The 21,773-nt window shown below is 42.1% G+C and overlaps 1 protein-coding gene across 2 annotated transcripts in view; it reads left to right on the plus strand.

Moving 5' to 3' along the window:
- LPP (LIM domain containing preferred translocation partner in lipoma) overlaps window positions 1-21,773 on the plus strand; it is a 722,568-nt gene that overhangs the window by 63,335 nt on the left and 637,460 nt on the right. For both annotated transcript variants that reach the window (XM_032171893.2, XM_032171894.2), the window contains exon 2: window positions 8,008-8,130. The gene's annotated coding sequence lies outside the window, so the exon portion shown is untranslated. The remainder of the gene's footprint in view (window positions 1-8,007; window positions 8,131-21,773) is intronic.

Raw genomic sequence — 21,773 nt, forward strand, 5'->3', positions numbered from 1 at the left:
GCAGGAGAAAAGAACAGGGACTAGCAGGTGGTGGTAAGTAAGAGACCTGAGCTTCTTACACCTGAGTCCAGATGTGATGGGTTATGTGTTACAGGCATCTTTCCAGCTGCTGTGGAGGGAACCTGATAGTAAAAGGGAGGCAAGGGTAGAAGCAAGAAGGTTAGGCAGAGACTTTTACCATAATTCAGGTGAGATGTGATGGTAACTTTGACTAGGGCATAGAAGTTGGGCAGGAGAAGTAAGTTCGGGGCATGTTTGGGAGTGATCGTCTGTAGGATCTCAAGTGTTATTTCCTTCAGAGAAATGCCAAGCTAAATGGGCAGGAATCTGGGAGACTCAGAGGGAAATGAAAATAGGTGCCCTGGGGGGTTGCCCAGATAGCAGCTGGCGTTCCAAGACCAAAGAGTATCTGTTTCTCACTCCCCTCCCATTTAGTTTCTAACCTTGAGCTTTGGGCCAATGCACAGAGGACGGTGGCTTCCTGCCTTTGGCTTCCCAGCTGAGAGCTGTTGGAACGCCCCAAAATAAGCCCTGCAGAATGTGCAGCTTCCTTTGCTCTCCCTGGGTATTTTTGTAAAACATTCTTTCCCACCAAGAATGAGGAACGTTCAGAGTGATGCTGACTTTATGGGCTGTATTTAACATGCTGTTTTTTCATGATGTGTTGTCTGTTCATGCAGAGATTTCTGTCTCCTGTAAACTCCCTGGTGAGGAATCTTCAATCTCCATGTGAGATGGGTCTGGAAGGCTCAGTGGGAGCCCAGAAGAGCTGGGGTTTGAAAGCCTCTCCTTGTCTTGAGAACTGGACTGTGGTCCAAGGGCACCTACCAGCCCTCTTTTTTCATTTACATTTGAATTCACAGTTGCTGGCCTTTGGCAGTTCCCTGTAATTCCTTTTAACAGGCTGGGCTTTCCTGCAGATACTTCATTTTTCAGGTCTTGGAGAAGTTAGGTAGTGGCTGAATCAGGCAGAGAATCCAAAATTCTGACCAAGCCCCGTCCTCTAGCCACCAGGCGAAAGCAACTTGTGACCTCATCCTCCTGGGTATCCCGTGGCAATCTTATACTATAATCAGCCTAAGCCCAGAGATGCTCAGAGATCATAAACTAAGTCATCTAAAACTCATTTCTGAGGCTTCTTCATGCACCCCTCTTGCAGTCTGTAGTTACCAGGTTTTCAAAAAATTAGCATAATCTCTTAAAAACAGTGTTTTGTTATTGTTCATTCGAGTTTCTTCTAAAATTTCTTTTATATTACCTATTCATTGAGTCAACAAACATTTATTGAGTTCTTACTGTATGCCAGGCATTGTGCTAGGTGCTGGGGATTGATTCAAAGATAATTTGGAGGCGTATGGAAGGGGAGTGGATAATTACAGCACAGTGAGATAAGTGCTATAATAGGGGGATATATAAAGAGCCAGAAATAGCACTATGAATAACATCTTTGAACAAATTGCCTTCTTTTTTCCTTTTGGATTATTCCCTTATGTGTATTGCCCAAAGTGGGATTACTGGGTCATTTAAAAGATGAAAATAATTTGGCACAAAAAGATGTAATGACTTGCCTGGGGAATACAGCTCAATTTTCAACAGAGAAAGAAAAAATTGTTGACAAATCCAGATTTAGATCACTTTACCAGGAAGATCGGGCAGTTTTTATACTACCCTTTCAACATGGTGGCTTTTGGGCGTGGGGGGATTTATTCTAAACATGTTAGCCTGTGTGTAGGAGTCACACATCGTCATATTTAATCTCACAACTTGATTGTTCTCACAAGAACCTAGCTGTATACGTATTATCGTTTCCATTTTACAAATGAAGAAACTGCACCCTTGATAAAAGGGAGTAAGTTGTTCAAAATTCCATAGTTAATAAGTGTAGAATCCAAGGGCCAAGCACAGTTCCTTTTATTCTTTGACTCTATCCTGTTCTCCATGCTGTGTTTACCAACTGAGGGTACCTGTGCTCTAGCTGGGACCCGGAATTTAATATGTAATGAGTCACAGAGGCTTTTAAGACGATGGTCAGGCTCTATGAAATAGGTGTAGATTTTCTTACCTCCGAAGTCATAGCCAAGGAACAATGTCCTTCTGTATATTGACCTGAAAGGACCCAAGGGCCCATTATTCCTGAACCTGGCTCAGGTGCTGAAAGGCTATTTGCATAGCCCTACCATTAGAGCACAGAATCCCAAGTAAAGCTGAAACCATGCTACAGTTCTGCTGTGAAACATTTATTACTATCCTAGTACTTAACTGTATTAAGTAAAATCTCCTGCCCCTGGTATCCAGGACCTGTCATAAATGGACATCAACAAGGGTCCACTGTGGGCTTCCTTGATGCTCCTGCTTACGTATCTTTAAATCAAACGCATTTCCTGCCAACTCCTAGATACACCCTGCACTTTCTCACTTTCATGCCTTAGCACGTGCCTTTCCTTTAACCTGAGATAACCTCTCCAATCTTCATTCATTGAACTCCTAATCCTCCCGTAAACTTCTGCACAGACGCCATCTTGGGAAGGGAATAATCCTTGATCACCACCTGCTCTCCCATCCGTTAGAAGTGACCTCTGTGTTCTCTGCCCTGCTAACTCAACCACAGTTAGCTGTGAGGCAATAGAGTACAAACCTATGCTGCTTATTAGCGTGGGATCCGGATTTGAATCCCGGCTGTGATACTTCCTCACTGTCAGTTAACTTGCTTGAGCCTGAGTTTTCCCATCTGCCAGATGGGTGTGATAGAATGGGTGCTCCCCCTGAAAGCCACTATGTTAACAGGAGTAGTATAAAAATGGTCTGATTCTCCCGGCGAAGTCACGTAAATCTGGAATTGTCAACAGTTTTCCTTTTCTTTGTTGTCATTACATTTTTTTATGACATCACCTCGTGTCACCGTGTGGTATGAAAATTTGCATTGTTACCTGTGCTTCATCAGTGGCACTTGTCCTCTCTTACTTGATGTCTTATCTCTCCTTCTAGACTGGGAGCTCTTCAAGGGCAGGGAGGGCATTGCATGTTTGAAGGCCTTGACATATGGATACTGCTACAAAGCTTCCTTTACGGGAAAGGAGGATTCCATACAACCTAAGTGGTGACATCAGCACAAGCTCATTACTAATCCTATGCCCCAGTCACGAGGTTTCAGGCCTGGCCGAGAACTCTGTGAGCTCTGTGATGTAGAGCTTCAGGCACATAGAGTACAAGCTGGCTAGGCCTCTGGCTCCTGCTTAAGAGACAGGAGAAAGGCTGGATGGAGCCTGTCTCCAGCCCAGCTTCTTCTGATTCAGGGAGTGGGGTGGGACTGGCAGTTCCCTGAAGGCAGAGTGGTAGTCCTGCTTGGAACATGAGACTTTGTTTTTTTCCTGGGCCTTCCAGTGGGTCTGTTATGTTGGTGAGAGTTTTAGACCTAGAGGAAAGGGTCACTGAAGGTATGGGTTAAGAGCAACTCTGAAAGCCACCTGTCCCCTGACTTCTCTGTGAGTGGGGCCACAGGGAGAAGATCCCTTCATAGGTAGCTCCCCTACCTTTACTATACTTGGAAACTGACCATGGAAGGGGATTCATTTCTTAAAGGGATAGGGCTACCATTTAACTTTCTATCATGTCACTTCCCGAAATGCAACACCTATGGCTTAAGATCCAAGTGCTTTAGAACATGAGATACAAGGTCTTCCAGGCTCTGGCTGCAGCATTCCTTTCCAGGCTTGTGTCCCACCACATTCCTCTGCATCCTCTGTCACTGGCCTCACCAGATTAGTCACTTTCTCTGAGAACACCCTGAACTCATCCTTCTCAAGGCCTTTGCACATCGTGTTCCTTGGGCCTATTTTTCTCCTCCTCATCCATGGAAATCCTCTTGGGTGTTAGGCATCGTTTAGAAGTCACATCATCTGCAGAGAACTTTTAGACCCTCAAAAGGACATTGCATGTACTTGTGCTTTTCTACGCTTTTCATTCTGTCTTGTGTGTTCTAGCATGTCCCCCATTGAGGCTCTTCAACACCCCTAGGCATGTCCAACTCAGCACCTACACATGCTAGGTCCACACACTGCCTTATCCAAGACAGAAGGTGTTAGCAAACCTGTCTTTGGTGCGCCCCTGAATGCAGAACATGTGACATTCTGTTAACTAACAGTTGTGCCAGAGTGGTTTCCATAGCCCATACTGGGGTTCCCATGGTTTGTTTGATCATGAGCCTGGCCATTTGAATTGTTTTTGAATTGGTCTGATATCAGCTAATTAACTGTTAACCCTTCTCAGGTCTGTTTCCCACATACCAGTAGATGTCTGCTTAGTGCCAGGGTTCTGAGCTTTTTATTTCACTTAAGAATATAACAGCGAGGTAGAATTCAGGAAAGATTTACTTGCTGTTAACATGAACTTTTAAAAAAATAGTTTGAAATGTAGGCTTTGTTTTTATCCCAAAGCTCCCTGAAATATGAAAATAGCAGGAGTTTTAAAGGTATATTTCCACTTCTAGCAGAAGAACTGTCCATATTATAGTTGTAATTATAAATTAATAAAGCCTGTGTCATGAAACTTGATTTTGAACACCTATGTTCAAATCCTGGCTTTACCACTTACTAGCCTAGAGATATTGGGTGAGTGTCTAACTTCTCCATTCCTCAGTTTCTTCAGTGTTCAATTGGGAAATTTTTCTTATAGGTTGATGGAAAGTTTAGTAAGGTCTTGGGTATGAAACTGGGATTTTATTATTGTGTGTGTTTCAAATGTGGATTTGGAGGCTATTTAAAAATAGCATTTCCAAAAAGTTTGCTTTTAAAGCAAAATACTTAGATATATAAATTTTTATGAATTTTTTTTCAAGTGATAAATGAGTTTACAGTCAGGAGACATACAGTATCTAACAAACTTAGGGAATATGCTTGGCTTACAAGACATGGTTTTAGTCCACATAAATTAGAATCACAGAACTATATAGGCTTTGAGAAATTATAAAAGCCTTGGAAGGGGTGAACGTGAATTAGTGCATATTGTATGCAGGCTTTGTGCCATACGTGCTAGATATGGGATCCCAGGAAATGGTTACATACACCTTGATGGGTAGATGATATTAACCCTGTTTTGCAGACAGAGAAGCCTGTGCTTTGAGAAAATCCTTTACACAAGTCCGATATCAAAGTCTGGAACTTCAAACTGCACTCCTGATGTCTTCTAGAAATCCTTTCCGCTTACAGATATGACAAGACTTGCTTGCACATTGTTGATTTTTTTTATCCTCTTTCTCTGTCTCTGGGGGCAGCACTAATTCAGGGCCAGATAGAACTGTGAAAATCTGCAGTGTTGATGTGACATAACTTGTTTAATGAATCTAGATTAGTGTCTTGACTTTTCCTGCCAAGAATCTGCTCATAAAGTGTCTTGTTTTGAGCTCCTTTGACTGTACTCATTCATCAGCCTTTACTTATTTTTTTCTCTTTCGGAGAGATAGTTGCCATTGCCCATAATGTTTGAGGTCAGGAGTATATTTGAAGAGGGCTTTATATTTTCTTAAAAAAAATACAGGTGGAAAATCAAGTTTATTGGCTATTTCATACCATCTTCTGCCATTTGTGGGCAACCATGTGGAAGAGGTGGCAGGGGGCTGAGAGTTTGGAGCAATGCTTCTCATTTTGAATTTGTCGCTGACCAGAGAAAATACTTCAGGACAACTCCGTCATTCCCATTTGGGAATTCAGTGTCTTCAGCTGTAAAGAGTGAGGGCACTACTAGGTGATTCCTAAGATTTTAAAATTCTGCATGTTTTGTGGTGTCAAAACCATCAATTTCTGGTGAGCTGCATGATCCTGCAGCTGTTTCTCTGATACTCTTCAATCTTTAGATTTAATCTATTCAACAATGTATAATTTTTTAAAGGGAAGCTTTTATAGACACTTCTGAAATATAACGGGGTGGGGGGGATAAATGGATGTTAAAAAATAGAAAACAACCAATTAAATAGTATATAGCATGTAATTCTCCTTGGAAACTTACCACGAAATTGAGAAGCACTTTAACAACTGGTAATTTAAATTGCATTTGAACTCTGCTAATGGTTTGTTTGCATGGGAACTTCAATCATTTCACAGCGGTTCTTTAGCAAAGCTGCTTATTCTCTTTATGGAAAAGAAGAAAAAATTATTAAAAGAGAAGTTGGCTATGGAAAAGGGAGACCACTTTCATTTGTGCCTGGAGGGAAGCTGGAGAGTGTGAGTGAGACTCCCTCAGGGCCGAGGGTGGAGAGCTCTTCCTTTCAGTGAAGTTTAAAAATCTGGGAAGTCAGATGCCCTTTGCTGCTGTTGTAGAAACTGTTGTGACTTGTATCTCTCTCTGCAAGGAGAAGCTTTGGTTTTATGCAGCTTGCGGGTGAGGGTAGGGGCAACCTTTTTGGTTTGTTTTATGGAATTGCATTGTTCACAGGTCTAATGTTAGCTTCCTAACAACCCATTTCTCAGTAAGTTTGAAATTATGCCTTTCTCTCCTTTCAGTGGAAATGGCTTTCAGAATTCCAATGTCCTCGAAGACCACTAGGTCTTGGAAACTCCTTGCTTTTCTGGGCTTATCTTGATTATACTCCATTTTGCCTATTTAATTTCTTTCTGCTGTTGAGATTACTGGGAGAGCGTTGGAACAAGTGTTTGAGGCCTGGATTTGTAAGTCCTGGTTTGGCTCTAGGTGTGACTCACGTGACCAAGCACAAGTCCCTCTGCCCAGTGTGTTTTGTTGTCCTTTGTCAAAGCAAGCAGTCACTTGATCCATTGGATCAAGTAGCTCCTGAAGCGGTCACCTTCTTACCCAGCCCACCGGGTTCTCTTGTCAGTTGGAAAAGTTGAGGTGGGTCATTTAAAAAATCCCTCCCAACTTTGAACTTTGAATTGTTTTGTACACAAAACAATTGTATGATTGGTTAGGTAATGTTTACAGTGACAACAATGAAATGGGCTTGGTAGTTTCTCTGGTATGTGGATTTCTCCTGCATACATGAAAGACAAGTTTTATAACAGCCCTTGCCTTGGGATACTTGTCTGTTGGAATACATACTGTGTAATCATTAGCAAAACAGTAATAGTTTCTAATGAAATAAAACCTGTAATAAGGGCTGTATTAGGCTATTCTAGCATTGCTATAAAGAAATAGCTAAGGCTCGGTAATCTGTAAGAAAGAAGGTCTAATTGGGTCATGGTTCTGCAGGCTGTATAAGCATGGCACTGGCATCTGCTTGGCTTCTGGGAATACCTCAGGGAGCTTTTACTCATGGCCGAAGGCAAAGGAGGAGCAGGTGTCTCACATGGCAAAAGCAGGAGCAAGAGAGGGAGTAGGCAGAGAAGTTGCCACACACTTTTAAATGACCAGATATCATGACAACGCACTCGTGATCATGAGGAAAGCACCAAGGGGATGGTGCTAAACCATTCATGAGAAATCCACCCCCACGATCCAATCACCTCCACAGGCCCCACCTCCAACAGCAGGGATTACAACTCAACATGAAATTTAGAGAGGACACATATCCAAATGATATCAAGGACGGCTTACTGGGAAATGTCAAGATTGTTTATCCCTCTGCTGCTCACTGATTCTCACTTCTCAGGCAAGGAAACTAAAGTTCAAAGGACACTAGGTCCTGTAGTTAGAAATTTGTCTCCAAACTCGTATTCCTTTTCTTTTTTTATTTGGTATAGTTTAGGTTTATCTGTTAATTTTTTTTCTTCCCTATAATGTGAGTAACTAACTGACTTATCTCTTTCACCTCCATTATTAAGATGAAGCTGTTTTCCCAGGGGAACTAGGAGAGCTGAGATATGAACACTGAGGCATCAGCATTCTCTTTCCCCATCATTCTGAGTCAAATTAGTGAAATAAGAGTGCCAGGATCTGACTAGGAGTTTAGGAGGTATAGAAGTAAGCCACGGCCCAGTCAGAGACTTTATAAACCTGGGAATTTCTGAAGCTGGTTAAGACCCTAGAGATACATAAGCAACACCCTTCTTTTTTTCATAGGTGGGAACTTTGAGGCTCAGAGACAGAGCAGAAGACAGAACCTTGTCATCTGATTCCCTGTGTTCTGCTTTTTTCATTGTTCCAGTGGACGCTCATCAGAGGGAAGATCTTTTTCCTCAATTGGTGAGTCCCACACCCAAAAAGAATACATTTGCCTTTTAAAATCAATGTATATGTTTTAATGAGTTTTAAACGTCAGTGTTTTCCACTTAAAGTATGGGCATCAGTAACTAGGATGCATTAAGAAAAAGAGAAGAACTGAAATGCTCTTCCTTCTTTCTTGAGTTGCTTTTATGGCAATAGACAATATATAATCATGCTAATAAAATGTGTGGCAAAGCAAAGGCAGGGCTCAGCTCTTGGAAGGTGGCAGCATTGAAATTGGAGGAAAATTTGGAGTAACGATGATTTCAGGTTGCCAGCAATTGTATTGCCTCTTTCTTTCTCATTTGGCATGGAAGAAAGTATTCATGAAGTGGAAAGACCCAAATGAAAATGTCACTGAACAGTGTTTGGATATTTACAAGGAAAGAAAGCAATATTATTGAGTGTCTCTTTACCCTTGTGCAAGGTGCTGCTTCTTTTGTGATCTCATTTCATTTTATTTATTTATTTTTTTGAGATGGAGTCTTGTTCTGTTGCCCATTCTGGGGTACAGTGGTGCAATCTCGGCTCACTGCAACCTCCACCTCCCAGGTTCAAGTGATTCTCCTGCCTCAGCCTCCCGAGCAAATGGGACTACAGGCACACACCACCACACCTGGCTAATTTTTGTATTTTCAGTAGAGACGGTGTTTCACCATGATGGCCAGGCTGGTCTTGAACTCCTGACCTCAGGTAATCCACCCTCAGCCTCCCAAATTGCTGGGATTACAGGCATGAGCCACTGCGCCCGGCCTCATTTTATTTTTATAACAACCTTTGGGGCAGGGCAGACTAAATTTGCTTAGGCAAAGGGTGTGAGCCTTTGTTTTAAAGGGCCTGCTAGAGCTCCACCAGGATGTGAGTGCAAATCCTGTTGTGTGCTCAGAAAGGAGAACCGTGACCAGGTAAGGTAAACTTTCCTTGTGTTTTGGAGTACCTCTGTACTTAACGGGTAGAGTAAAACATTATGTTCTAAAAAATCGGGGTGGTAAAAAGAATCAACAGGGTGGAATACGCTGGGCTATAAGGAGAGCTGAGGAAATTAGTAAGGGAATTCTGGGTGTGACTTCCACTTAGGATCCTGATTCGATGGTCCCCATTGGCTGAGGCCAATTCATATATGCCCCCAGCATTGGCTTTGTACTGAGTAAATAATACACCTTGACATATTTGTGGTGTAGTTTTCCAAAACAGAGACGATGCCATTGTGATTGAAAAAAATCTAACTTCACTTAAAAGTGTGACTGAGTTTATAGTTGTGTTTTGTCTCTCTGTCTTTTCTTAATCAGTGTATCTTAAAAATGCAACTGACTATGTGCCTATTGATCTATATCACATAAAAGGCTGGAAACCACTGGTTTGATGCTTAAACCTTAGTGTCTGTTAAAATTTCAAACATGGTCTGAATATATTCCCCCTAGCATACGTTTAAGTATCAAATGAAAAATCTTTGTCACTTCCTCTATGTCTTGAGTTTTTTCAGTGTTTATAATTAAACTGTGATAAGTATGAAGCTTTGCACTTGGACTTAAAAAAATCAAGTGTGTAATGGTAGAAAGGAAGAGATTTCCTTAACAGGAGCAAACTGGAAGACACTTAGAAGTTTTTGTTGTTCATAAGCTAAATATGAGCCAACAGTGGCTTTTGTTGGGAGTGGCTTCCGAAATGCCGATGCATTTAATAGAGTATGGCATCTAGAATGAAGTGGGTGGGTGATTCTGCAAACCTAGAATACCTGGAAACTGGCAAGTGCAGAGGTCGTGTGAGCCTCAGGCACAGTTTGAACAGGACTCTAGCTCTGTTTTTTTGCAGCGCTTCTTGCTCTGCCCTTTTTTGTGCCTGGGTTTCATCCTTGGAATGTTTTACCTCATGGGTCATGAGATGGCTGCCTGCTGAAACCCAAACTATAGATATCTCTCTTCCCATTTTAGAGAAAGAACCTGGTTTGCTATATTCTCATAGCCTTGGCTGACTGTATATTTCTGAACCAGTCATTGAAGCCAAGAGAATGGGATTATGCTAATATGAACCAGTATTCTCCTGAAACTGAATTTGGACATAGTCCCATCCAAACATCATGGTACTTACACAGTGGAGAAGAGGTGGCCCCTCAAAAGAATATCTGGGTGCTGTTAGGAGAGCGAGAGAGGACTGGAAGCTCCGTGGGCAACCACAGGCCTTCTGCAAACCTCTTTAGCCCTCTTTCAGAGACCCTCTAGAGAGCCGGGCTTTAGTTCCTGCCTCATCTTCTGAAAAGGCATGAGCCAGCTGGACTGTCTACACAAGGATGCTGAGAGGACCAGGAATGATGGCCAACCAAGAACTGTTATGCGAGTGAGACCATGGGTTCTGCTGCAAGATTCTGGGACACATGTGCTCATGGCCATCAAGAACATAGAACCTGGGCAGGACAGGGACAGCATTGCTTGTTCATGTGTGTGTCTCCAGAGTCTGCTGGGGTCTCTGGCATGGGATAGGTGCTGCGTGCATTTTCATGGATAGAATAAATCTGAAGGTAGTGAGGGTCCCTTTCCCAGAGGGTGTGCTATCGGGCATTGGCTGACTCTCTGTTGGGGAGTATAGGAATTGCAGCACAGATGAAGCCAGACTACATGGTTTAATGAGAATGACACAAATGACTAGACAGGCTGGGCATGGTGGCTTACATCTGTAATACCAGTGCTTTGGGAGGCCACAGCAGGAAGATCGATCGAGGCCAGGATTTTGAGACCAGCCTGGGCAATGTGGCAAGACCCTGTCTCTACAGCTAAACAAACAAAATCCCAAATGACTGGACAGAAAGAGGCTTTTGACTTAAGAAGTTTGCAAGGGCATAAAAAGGCAGTGAGTATGGTGGGATGGCCTAACAGAAGTCCTGACAAGTATGAGATGTGCAACCCTAGAAAAACAATATCCCTTCACCCTTATTTTTTTGATCTGAGAATTAGGAACAATAATCATTGCCCTGCCTACCTCTCATGTTTGTTTAGAGCAAGTGCGTTGTTAAATGCCAACCTGTTTTGTAAAGTATAAAGTGTGGTTCCTATATGATAGGTTATTACAGTTGTCTTCTTCTGTAAAGACGCATCTTGAATATAAAGAAAAAGACAATGTAAGTTCAGTGCCCAGCACAGCATCAGGAACATTAGACATGCTCAGCATATGCCCTTCCTGCCAACCTTGCACCTCTTCCTCCTCCGGGTTGGATGGGCACTAACTTGTCCTCAGTCCTGCAGCTAGATCTGCAACTTTGCTTAATGATGCAGGTTAAAATTGAAATAGAATTATGTATTATTATTTTTCACATTCATTTTTGTCTGAGACAGGAGGTGGAGGGTGGTAAATTCAGAAACCTAGGAAACTCAGTGCTTGAGAGACCCCATAGAAGCTACAGTCTAGCCCATTTGGCTTCTTACTTTGTTAGATTAGATAATCACACCTGCTGCTCCAGGCGTGACTAGCCCAGTGGGAGTCAGGAAGGAAATTATTTCCCTCTGTTGATACCAGTTTACAATTGCCGACTGTCGCCAAGGGCTTTCAGTTTTAATATTTCCTCTTTGGTCCTCAGAAGTATCAGGTATTAGTCTCTGCCGGAAGCAAAGCATTGGTCACTTCCGTCAGAGGTGAATGTCTTGGCTGTCTATAATTGCTCAGTCAGTGCTTTCTGGGCATGTGTGAGCATTTGCTCAGCTAGCTTTTATTGCTTTTATGTTATTTGCTTCAAAAATTACAAGAGGATTTGTCGGATCTGAGCAGTGACCTATCTAGTCCCTGAAACTCTATGGTTCTTCATGTAACCCAGGGATGTCTTGTAGGAGGTATATTTGCTGTCACGGAAGTAAAAAGTAGTGATATCTCTTTCTCTCTTTTGCTTCCTTCCTCCTAATTCCACATTCTCCTATTTCTTGGCTTCTGGCACAATGGAGATACCTCTACTCTACATTAGGCATGGCCTTAGGGGATCCGAATTCTCAGGTCTTCCTCAATGAGTTGCTGTGTGGTAGACAGCATCTGAAGTTTGAATGGATAGAGAGACCTTTGTAGATTGTGGCCAAATATTTACACCTGGTTCATAGAGTATGTGTTTGCTGCCCTGATCTCAGTGTTGGTCTGGGTGTTGGTGAGCCTCATGATCTTTAGGAAACTATGTGAATTAGGCTTAGTCCCTGACCTTGAGAAGCTTATAGTTAGGGAAAAAGACAGATATATAAGAGAGAAATACACATTAGAAACATATTTTGTTGTTGTTGTTGTTGTTGTTTTTTTGAGATGGAGTCTCATTCTGTTGCCAGGCCGGAGTGTAGTGGCGCGATCTCGACTCACTGCAACCTCCGCCTCCCGGATTCAAGAGATTCTCTTGCCTCAGCTTCCCGAGTAGCTGGGACTACAGGCGGTGCCACCATGCCCAGCTAATTTTTGTATTTTTAGTAGAGACAGGGTTTCACCATATTGGCCAGAATGGTCTTGATCTCCTGACCTCATGATCCGCCCGCCTTGGCCTCCCAAGGTGCTGGGATTACAAGAAACATATTCTTTATGGTACACATTTATTAATCACCAGATACGTTTTAGGCCTTACGCTAAGTGCTTGGGAAATTGAGGTAAATTATAGTCTCAGATCTCCTGGGGCATGGATGAAGGGTTGGGAGAAAGAAAAAAATAGGCCAGGCGTAGTGGCTTACGCCTGTAATCCCAGCACTTTGGGAGGCTGAGGCAGGCAGATCACCTGAGGTCGGGAGTTCAAGACCAGACTGACCAACATGGAGAAGCCTCATCTCTACTAAAAATACAAAATTAGCCGGGCATGGTGGTGCATGCCTCTAATCCCAGCTACTCAGGAGGCTGAGGCAGGAGAATTGCTTGAACCCAGGAGGCGGAGGTTGCGGTGAGCCGAGATCGCACCGTTGCACTCCAGCCTGGGCAACAACAGCAAAACTCTGTCTCAAAAAAAAAGCAAAAAAAGCATTGATTAATATGATCTCACAGTTTCTGAAATTTGGGAGCAGCTTGGATCGGTGCCACAAGATCTCTCACCACATCACAGTCCAGGTGTTGCTGGACCTTCAATCTCACCAGAAGGCTGAACTCCGGGGAAGATCTACTTGCTACCAAGCTCATCACGTGCTGGTTGGCAGGATTTGTTTCCCCACAGATTACTGGGCTGAGGACTTCAGTTTCTTGCCATGTAGGGCTCTCTATAGGGCAGCTCACGTGGCAGCTGCCTTCCCTCAAAATGAGTGAGCAAGAGAGAGTCCCTGAGAGACAAATCACAGTCTTTTTGTAAGTTAATCCTGGAGGTGACACACTGTTCCCTCTGCCTCATTCTCTTTACGAGAAGCAAGTCACTAGATTCAGGCCACACTGAAGGGGAGGGTGTGCTCATAAAGTTATTAATACCAGGAGGTGGAGTTACACGGAACCATCTTAGGGGCTGCTTACCACAGATTCCCCAGGTTTACATGGGTGTGCTAAGGTGGAAGTGGACGTTGCCTGAAGCTATTGAATAAACCCAGCACACCTCTGTGGATCAATTTTACTTGAAGACAGTTTTGGGGGAAAACTCCATTTAAAACTCTTAAGAGAAGCACTGATACATAATAGCACAGGATGTAAAATTGGCATGGCTTTTAAGAAGAAAAACACAAGTTTTCAATTCATACTGTGTTCCCTTACCTCTGTATTTTTGCCCTCCTCAGCGGTTAGAGCTTTTTTGGTAGAAATGTCTAAAGGTTCTTACTTGAGCCCTTTGCTGTATGCATGAGACACCAAGACTTGGAAAGGGCACAGACTCTTCCAGGGCCACAGAGCCAGGGGTAGTCAAGGGAGAAACCATCTGCAGCTTCTCTCCGTGCCCCGCCTTCCACCGCTCCACACAGCCTCTGCTGCATAATGAGTCTGTGCAACTTTGAGGATGTTTTCTCTTCTTTTTTCAAACTCTCTCCTGTCCCAGAAACAGATTAGGAAAAATAGGTCAAAAATTGGAATCTTAAGCTTTGATTTTGTCCCTTTAGTTAAATTTCAGGGGTCTGCATCTCCTGGTGGGCCATATTGTGTCCTGAAAAGTTGCATAAGTCAGTATTGCACAGCTCAGACAGTGTGTCTCTGCAGGTATGAATAACATTTGTTTTAGGAACAGAGAGCTGATATACAACATTACTTTGAGACTGACAAGACCAGACATAAAACCTCAGCCAATACCCTCTGTCTGGCAGGGAGTTTCTCTTCCAGAGCATCCTTCTCTTTCCGCGACCAAAGCAGTCCTTTTCAAAATCAAGCTCCGCAGTTTATTTTATAGAAGATGACAGGTTCCCTTAGAGTCCACCTTCACATGACTAGAAAAATTAATGGAAATTGGAGCCTTAAAATTATGGTCAAGCTTATTAGTGGCTTTACAGCCAAAATGAGGAACGCACAGCCTGGGTCGCTGAGAATGTGGCTGGCCAGAATGTGAATTCTACTACCTGCTCCATAGTCCCTTTCAACTCTCAGCATTTTTTTAAATACTCATCTTATTCTTTTTTTTTTTTTTTTTTTGAGACGGAGTCTCACTGTTGCCCAGGATGGAGTGCAATGGTACGGCTCGCTGCAGCCTCTGCCTCTAAGGTTCAAGCGATTCTCCTGCCTTAGCCTCCCAAGTGGCTGGGATTCCAGATGCATGCCACCACACCCGGCTTTTTTTTTTTTTTTGTTTTTTTTTGTATTTTTGGTAGAGAGGAGGTTTCACCATGTTGGTTAGGCTGGTCTTGAACTCTTGACCTCAAGTGATCCACCCTCCTTGGCCTCCAAAAGTGCTGGGATTACAGGTATGAGCCACCATGCCTGGCCAACTCTTCTTGTTATTAAAGTGTTTCTTACCAATTATTTCATTTTTATTAAAAGTACATAGTAGGAAATAGAGTTTTAGTTGGATAAGGACAACATGGTAAAGAGGAATTTGGAGTAGGAAGACTATCACATTAGTCACTGAATCCTGCCTAGTTCACTTAGTTTTTTTAACCTGTTTTCACTTCTGCAAGCCATGGAGTGAATAGTGCCTACTTCAAAGAGTCTTTGGTGCTCTCAAAGCAGCGTAATGTCTATAAAGTGCCTATTGAGTGTGGTACTTCTTATGTAGTTGGTACACATTAAATGTTAAGTTTCTGATCACCTTAAGAGTCCATAACTCTTTGCTGGAGATCACCCTTAGTTCTTTTCTTTGTTAGGCCATTATCTCATGTCCTGTTTACACTGTCCCCTTGGATTGGCCTAGACCTGCAGCATTTGTGTATTGGTCACCCCAGATTTCATGTTTCCTGAATAGCCTCAACATTTCTAATTTTGCATAATGACTCCCAAGGCCTAACTACAAACATCATAATGTGCTCATGTTTTCTGATACCTGGAAATATAGTGGCTCTGGAAACAAAATCCTTATCCACTGTGTTTCATGGGGAAGGCTTATTGGGCATCACTACTGGCAAGTAAGTGTTGATTTTAATGACAAGACTGTCTAGTCCAGAGGGTGAACTCTACTCAGGTGCCATTAGCAACCTTTTCATCTGTAAATGGAAGTGTTTCTGGGACCTGCTCAGCTCTGACCTGCTTTGGGTCCTTTTTGGACTTCTTCAGGATGAGATCACCTCACCCTGGTTCAATGCCAACTGGTTTGAGTTATATCAGTTATTAAAAATGATCTAATATTTTCCTTTTAAAGCTGAGGCCCTGGCTCATTCTATGATTAAGCCAGTGATTTATTTATAATATGGTGTGAGATGGCTGCAGCCACTCTATGATGTAATCTAAGAATGACATGAAAACAAAATAGGCTTTTACATAATGAAAGTATTCCTGTAATACAGTTTATGGCAAGGCTTTTTTCCCCCCATTGAGAATGGAGATATATTCTTTTTTTTCTTTTTCTTTTTGAGACAGCGTCTTGCTGTGTTGCCCAGGCTGGAGTGCAGTGGCGCAATCTCAGCTCACTGCAACTGAGAATGGAGATATATTCTTTACTTTTCCTTCCACTCCTGTTTAAATCTTCTTTTATCATTTATTACACTTAAGGCCTTTAAGTCAATTTTTAAAAATCAGCATTTACAACTCCACAAAGTCTCTGGTTACTCTTTTAATCTTGTCATTTTCTTCGTTCCCCATCCCCACCGCCACCCTCCATGGCCTCCGTGTGTAGCTGCTGCTCACCCCCTGCTCAGCACTCCAGAGTCCTCACCATTCTTCTGCTTATGCTGTCTCTTCTGCTGGAATGCTCACCCCAATCCTAACTTTTCTTCTGCTAAAGGCATACTTCACTGGTTCCTACAAATAGCATCCTTCTGTAGCCTGCTCAAAGGCACATCTTCCTTCAAGCCTCCTGTGCTGCTCTTTCCCCTTGTTAGAAACCCTTTATCTGTACCTCTTATGGAACTTGGTACAATAGCAACCCCCCGCCCCTACTCCAAGGGCTATTCACAGACTGTCAGAGTTAAGGAGGAGAAATGACTTAGAGGAATGGGGTAAGGGGTTTTGATAGTTCCCGGTCTGCTCCTAATAGTGAGACCCGGGCAGTTAGTCATGGCTCATCTTTGTGGTTCAGTTTTTCTCAGCTGAGGAATGAGTGGTTTGGATTTTATTTCACATGGCCAAATGATGTGTTGGTAGTGGTTCCTTGAGGTGCTGTGCTGAGAAGGACTCTGAGGCTGCATCCTGACTGAGTTAATGATCACTTGGGAATACCGCCATGGGAGTGGAGAGTGAAAGCATACGAGAGGTATCTGGGCTGCTTTTGGACTAGGTGATTTAAATGTCTCTGTTTGTTCTACTTTCTGGATGCTTTGATTTACTGACTTGTGAAGTGTCTTGCCCAAGATCACATAGCCCATTAGGTTTTAGAAGCTGATTCTCTGACACAGAGATGGTTAAAAGCTACACATTTGCCTCTCACATTCATACACATAGGCTGGCCGTGGGAGATGAAAAGCTAGAATAAGAAGTTCTAGAAGATCCATGACTTACTGAAAACACAAGACTTCTCAAATTCTGTATGTCTTTGAGGTTGGGTGAGGTCACCTTTCACAACTCTTTGTCTTCTTCGCTTCCTAGGAGTTATCATGTCCGCACTATTCAAATTTATGTCAAAGATGACAGTTCAAGGTCAAGGTCAGAAAGGCAGATGATCCTGCCAGGGTCTTAATTGGATCAGCTTTACCCCATGAATCCATTAGATCTCCTCTTCCCCTTCTTCCAACTCCAGACAAAATGCTTAGCTCTCTGCAAAGAGCCCAATTGCATGAGCAGTAGGATTGAACACTGGGACAAGAATAAAGGAAGGAAAGGAAGAGGGCATTTTAGGATGGCTGAAGGTGCTGGAAACTTGAACCCTAGAGGAATGAAGAAGGAACTGGAAGTGCTTAGTGTAGAGAAGAAATAAAGGGGCGGGAGGAGGAGAGAGAAGAGCAGGTGGTGCTCTCCTGGGTCTCTGCTGTGGAAGGGGTGCAAACTCACTTTTTGGGACCTCTGAAAGAGTTCTGTCGGCAGTGGGTTGGAAGCAAGGGCAAGACAGTATGAGAATGTTGATGTTTTCTCAATGTTTATTGAAAATGCTTAGTGTTTTAATATTAAGAGCACACCGCAGATGGAATGTGTGTTTCAGGAGGTCGAAGTTCACAATCACTGCAGATGTTTAGGTGGGGTTGATGCAGTTAGGTATTTTCTATTTTAGGTATTTTGTGGTGGGGATAAAATGTTATACTTGATGACTTTTAAGGTCCTCCCTGTCTTAAGAGTCTAGAATTTTTTTGACGTGTTTTCGTGTACATTTAAATAATTTCCATTTTAAAATGAAGGCTCTTTGGAGTAAAGTGATTGTTCCTTTCTCCATAATCTTGGCACACGAAAGTGCTGACTTATCTTGGGCAATCTCTTCTCCACTTAGCATTATTGAAGGAAAGGAGACTAACTGAGGATGTCTTAGAATTTTTTGTACTGAATGTATTTTTGAAGATGATTTCTATGTTTCTTTTCAGGGTAGTTCCAGGGAAGTCTCTTCTTTAGGCCTCCTCCAACCACCATCCCCTGTTGTCAATGATTTGCTGTTTTTATACTATCAGAATGCTTTGTTTATGTACCCAATGAAGCATTCATGCCACTTCAGTCCGCCGTATAAGCCAATTTTCACAATCTTTCTTCTCCTCTAGATTGTAGAAGCTCCTTGAGGGCATGAATTATGTCTTTTTCCATAGGAAGTCCCATGTCATCTAGTATAATGGTTTGCAAATAGTAATAATGATGACTCATTAACTTGACTGTTTACTGAGCACCTACTGTTTGCTAGACACTATTCCAGGTGATGAGACTAGAACAAATGTTAAAAAAAAGACAGAAAAATTAATGAGTAAATGTGTAATATTTACATTGTGATCTATTAGGTTGGTGCAAAAGTAATTGCAATTTCTGCCATTACTTTTAATGGCAAAAGTCGCAATTACATTTACACCAACCTAAATATATTAAGAAGAAAAATAATTGAGGTTAAAGGCATGAAGAGTAGGGAGGACACAAATGTAAATTCACTGACCTGAGAAGGTCTTGATGGTAAGAGTATATGTGAATGGAGACCTGAATGAAACGAGGTAGCAAGCCAGAGATGTGTGGGTGGGAGGGACTGGAGGAAGAGTGTGTAGAACTGACTGAAAGCAAATGCAAATAACCTGACCTGAGGCATGCTTGGGACATGCCGGAAAAGTGAAGAGGACAGTGTGGCTAGAGTGAAGTGTGTAACAGTGGTCATGCATGCCAAATAAAAATAGTTGCAACAACCAGTAAGGCATACATCAGAGATATTGTGGGTTCGGTTGCAGACCACCACCGCAATAAAACAAATATTGCAGTGAAGCGAGTCACACAAAATTCTTGGTTCCCAGTGCATATAAAATTTATGTTTACCCTATACTGTAGTCTCTTAAGTGTGAAATAGCATGATGTCTAAAAATGCAGTGTACATACATTAATTAAAAAATTTATTGCTAGAATATGCTAGCAATTATCTGAACTTTCAGTGAGTCCTGCTTTTGCTGCTGAAGGGTCTTGCCATGATACTAATGGCTACTGACTGATCAGGGTGGTGGTTGGTGAAACTTGGGGTGGCTGTGGCAATTTCTGAAAGTGAGACAACAATAAAGTTTGCCACATTGATTGACTCTGCAGAGAAAGAGTGATATCAAGCTGTATCACTTCTCTGTAGCATGTGATAATGCATAATATCATTTTACCTCCAAGAAAACTTCTTTCAAAATTGGAGTCAGGCCTCTCAAAGTTTGAATCTGCTTTATCCATTAAGTTTATGAAATACTTGATATCCTTTGTTGTCATTCAACGATGTTCACAGCATTTTCACCAGGGGTAGATTCCATCTCAAGAAACCATTTTCCCTGTTCATCCATAAGAAACCCCTCCTTATCCATTCAAGTTTAAACAAAAGATTACAGCAACACAGTTGCATCTTCATTCCACTTCTAATTCTAGTTCTCTTGCTATTTTCACCACATCTTCAGTTATTTCCTCCACTGGTCTTGAACCACTCAAAGTCACCCATGAGGATTGGAATAAATTTCTTCCAATCTCCTGTTAATGCTGATATTTTGACCTTCTCTTATGAATCACAAATGTTCTTAATGGCATCTAGAATGGTGAATCCTTTTGGAAAGTTTTCAGTTTACTTTGTCAACATTCATCTGAGGAATCACTATCTATGGCAGCTAGAGCCTTATGAAATGTATTTTTTTAAATAACCAGACTTGAAAGTTGAAATTACTCCTTGATCCATGGGCTGCAGAATGGATGTTGTGTTAGCAGACAAGAAAACAACATTAATCTCTTTGTACATCTCCATCAGAGATCTTGCGTGACCAGGTATGAGCAGAAATATTTTGAAAGGCATCTTTTTTTTTTTTTTTTTCCCACTTTTCTGAACAGTAGGTAACAGTGGGCTTAAAATATTCTGTAAACCATGCTGGAAACAGATGTGCTTTCATCCAGGCTTTGTCATTCCATTTATAGTGCACAGGCAGAGTAGATTCAGCATAATTCTTAAGGACCCTAAGATTTTCAGAATGGTAAATGAGCATTTGCTTTGACTTAAAGTCACCAGCCACATTAGCCTCTAACAAGAGAGTTACCCTGTCCTTTGAAGCTTTGAAGCCAGGCATTGATTTCTTTTCTCTAGCTCTGAAAGTCCTAGATGGCATCTTCTCTCAATAGAAGCCTGTTTCATCTACATTGAAAATCTATTGTTCAGTATTTACCTTCATCAATGATCTTAGCTAGATCTTCTGGATCACTTGCTGCAGCTTCACCATCAGCACTTACTGCTTTTCCTTGCACTTTATGTTATGGAGACATATTTTTTCCTTAAACCTCAGGAACCGATCTCTGCTAGCTTCAGATTTTTCTTCTGTAGTTTCCTCACTTCTCTTTGCCTTCATAGAATTGAACAGAGTTAGGGCCTCGCTCTGGATTAGGCTTTGACTTGAAGGGAATTTTGTGGCTGGTTTGATCTTCCATGCAGATCACTCAAACTTTCTTCATATCAGCAATAAGGTTGTTTCACTTTCTTATCTTTCATGTGTTCACTGGAATAGCACTTTTAATTTCCTTTATGAACTTTTTTTTTTGTATGCACATCTTGGCTAACTGTTTGGCACAAGAGGCCTAGCTTTTGGCCTATCCTGGCTTTTGACATGCCTTCCTCACTAAGCTTAACCATTTCTAGCTTTTGATTTAAAGTGAGAGATGTGCTACTCTTCCTTTCACTTGAACACTTCGAGACCCTTGTAGGGTTATTAATTGGGCTAATTTCAGTATTAGTGTGGGAGATGGGAGGGTCCAAGGAGAGACATGGGAATGGCTGGTCAGTGGGGCAGTCAGAGCACATCTATTTATCGATTAAGTTTGCCATCTCATATGGCCATGATTTGTGACATCCCGAAATAATTATGATAGTCACATCAAATATCACTAATCACAGATCACCATAATACATATAATAATAATGAAAAAGTTTGAAATATTGTGATGGTTACCAAAAGGTGACACAGAGCCATGAAGTGAGCACATGCTGTTGGAAAAATTGTACCTAAAGACTTGCTTGATACACAGCTGCCTCCACAAGTCTTCTATTTGTAAAAAACACAATATTTGCCAACTACAATAAAGTGAAGTGCAATAAAACAAGATATACCTTTATTTGTTAAGTACACATTGAAGATGCTCATGAAAAAATAAATTGCTTTTTGATTTAAAGAATCCACATAAATCTAACAAAAGAATGACAAAACATATTTCTGTTTTTCAGCTCTAAGAGATGGGGGCACTGGATCAGGAGCAGGACGGTAGTTGTGGGCAGCTTAGAACAAGTCCAGTTGCCGTGGGGTTTCCCTCCATGGCAGAGGGCTCTCCACTCCGTTTCTCTGCCCCTGCGGCAGGCACACCTGCAGGGATGCTTGGGCCCTGGGTGCAGATGGGCAATCGTATGCCTAATCATCCATTCAGGCACACACTTACTTGTTTTCCACATGCAAATATGGGCTTTTTGCGGATGAATTTAATACAGTTGTTGCTTCCTCATTTTATTTAAAACAAAACAAATGGCC

This window comes from Hylobates moloch, unplaced genomic scaffold, assembly GCF_009828535.3.
Source record: "Hylobates moloch isolate HMO894 unplaced genomic scaffold, HMol_V3 SCAFFOLD_13, whole genome shotgun sequence".
NCBI classification, from domain to species: domain Eukaryota; kingdom Metazoa; phylum Chordata; class Mammalia; order Primates; family Hylobatidae; genus Hylobates; species Hylobates moloch.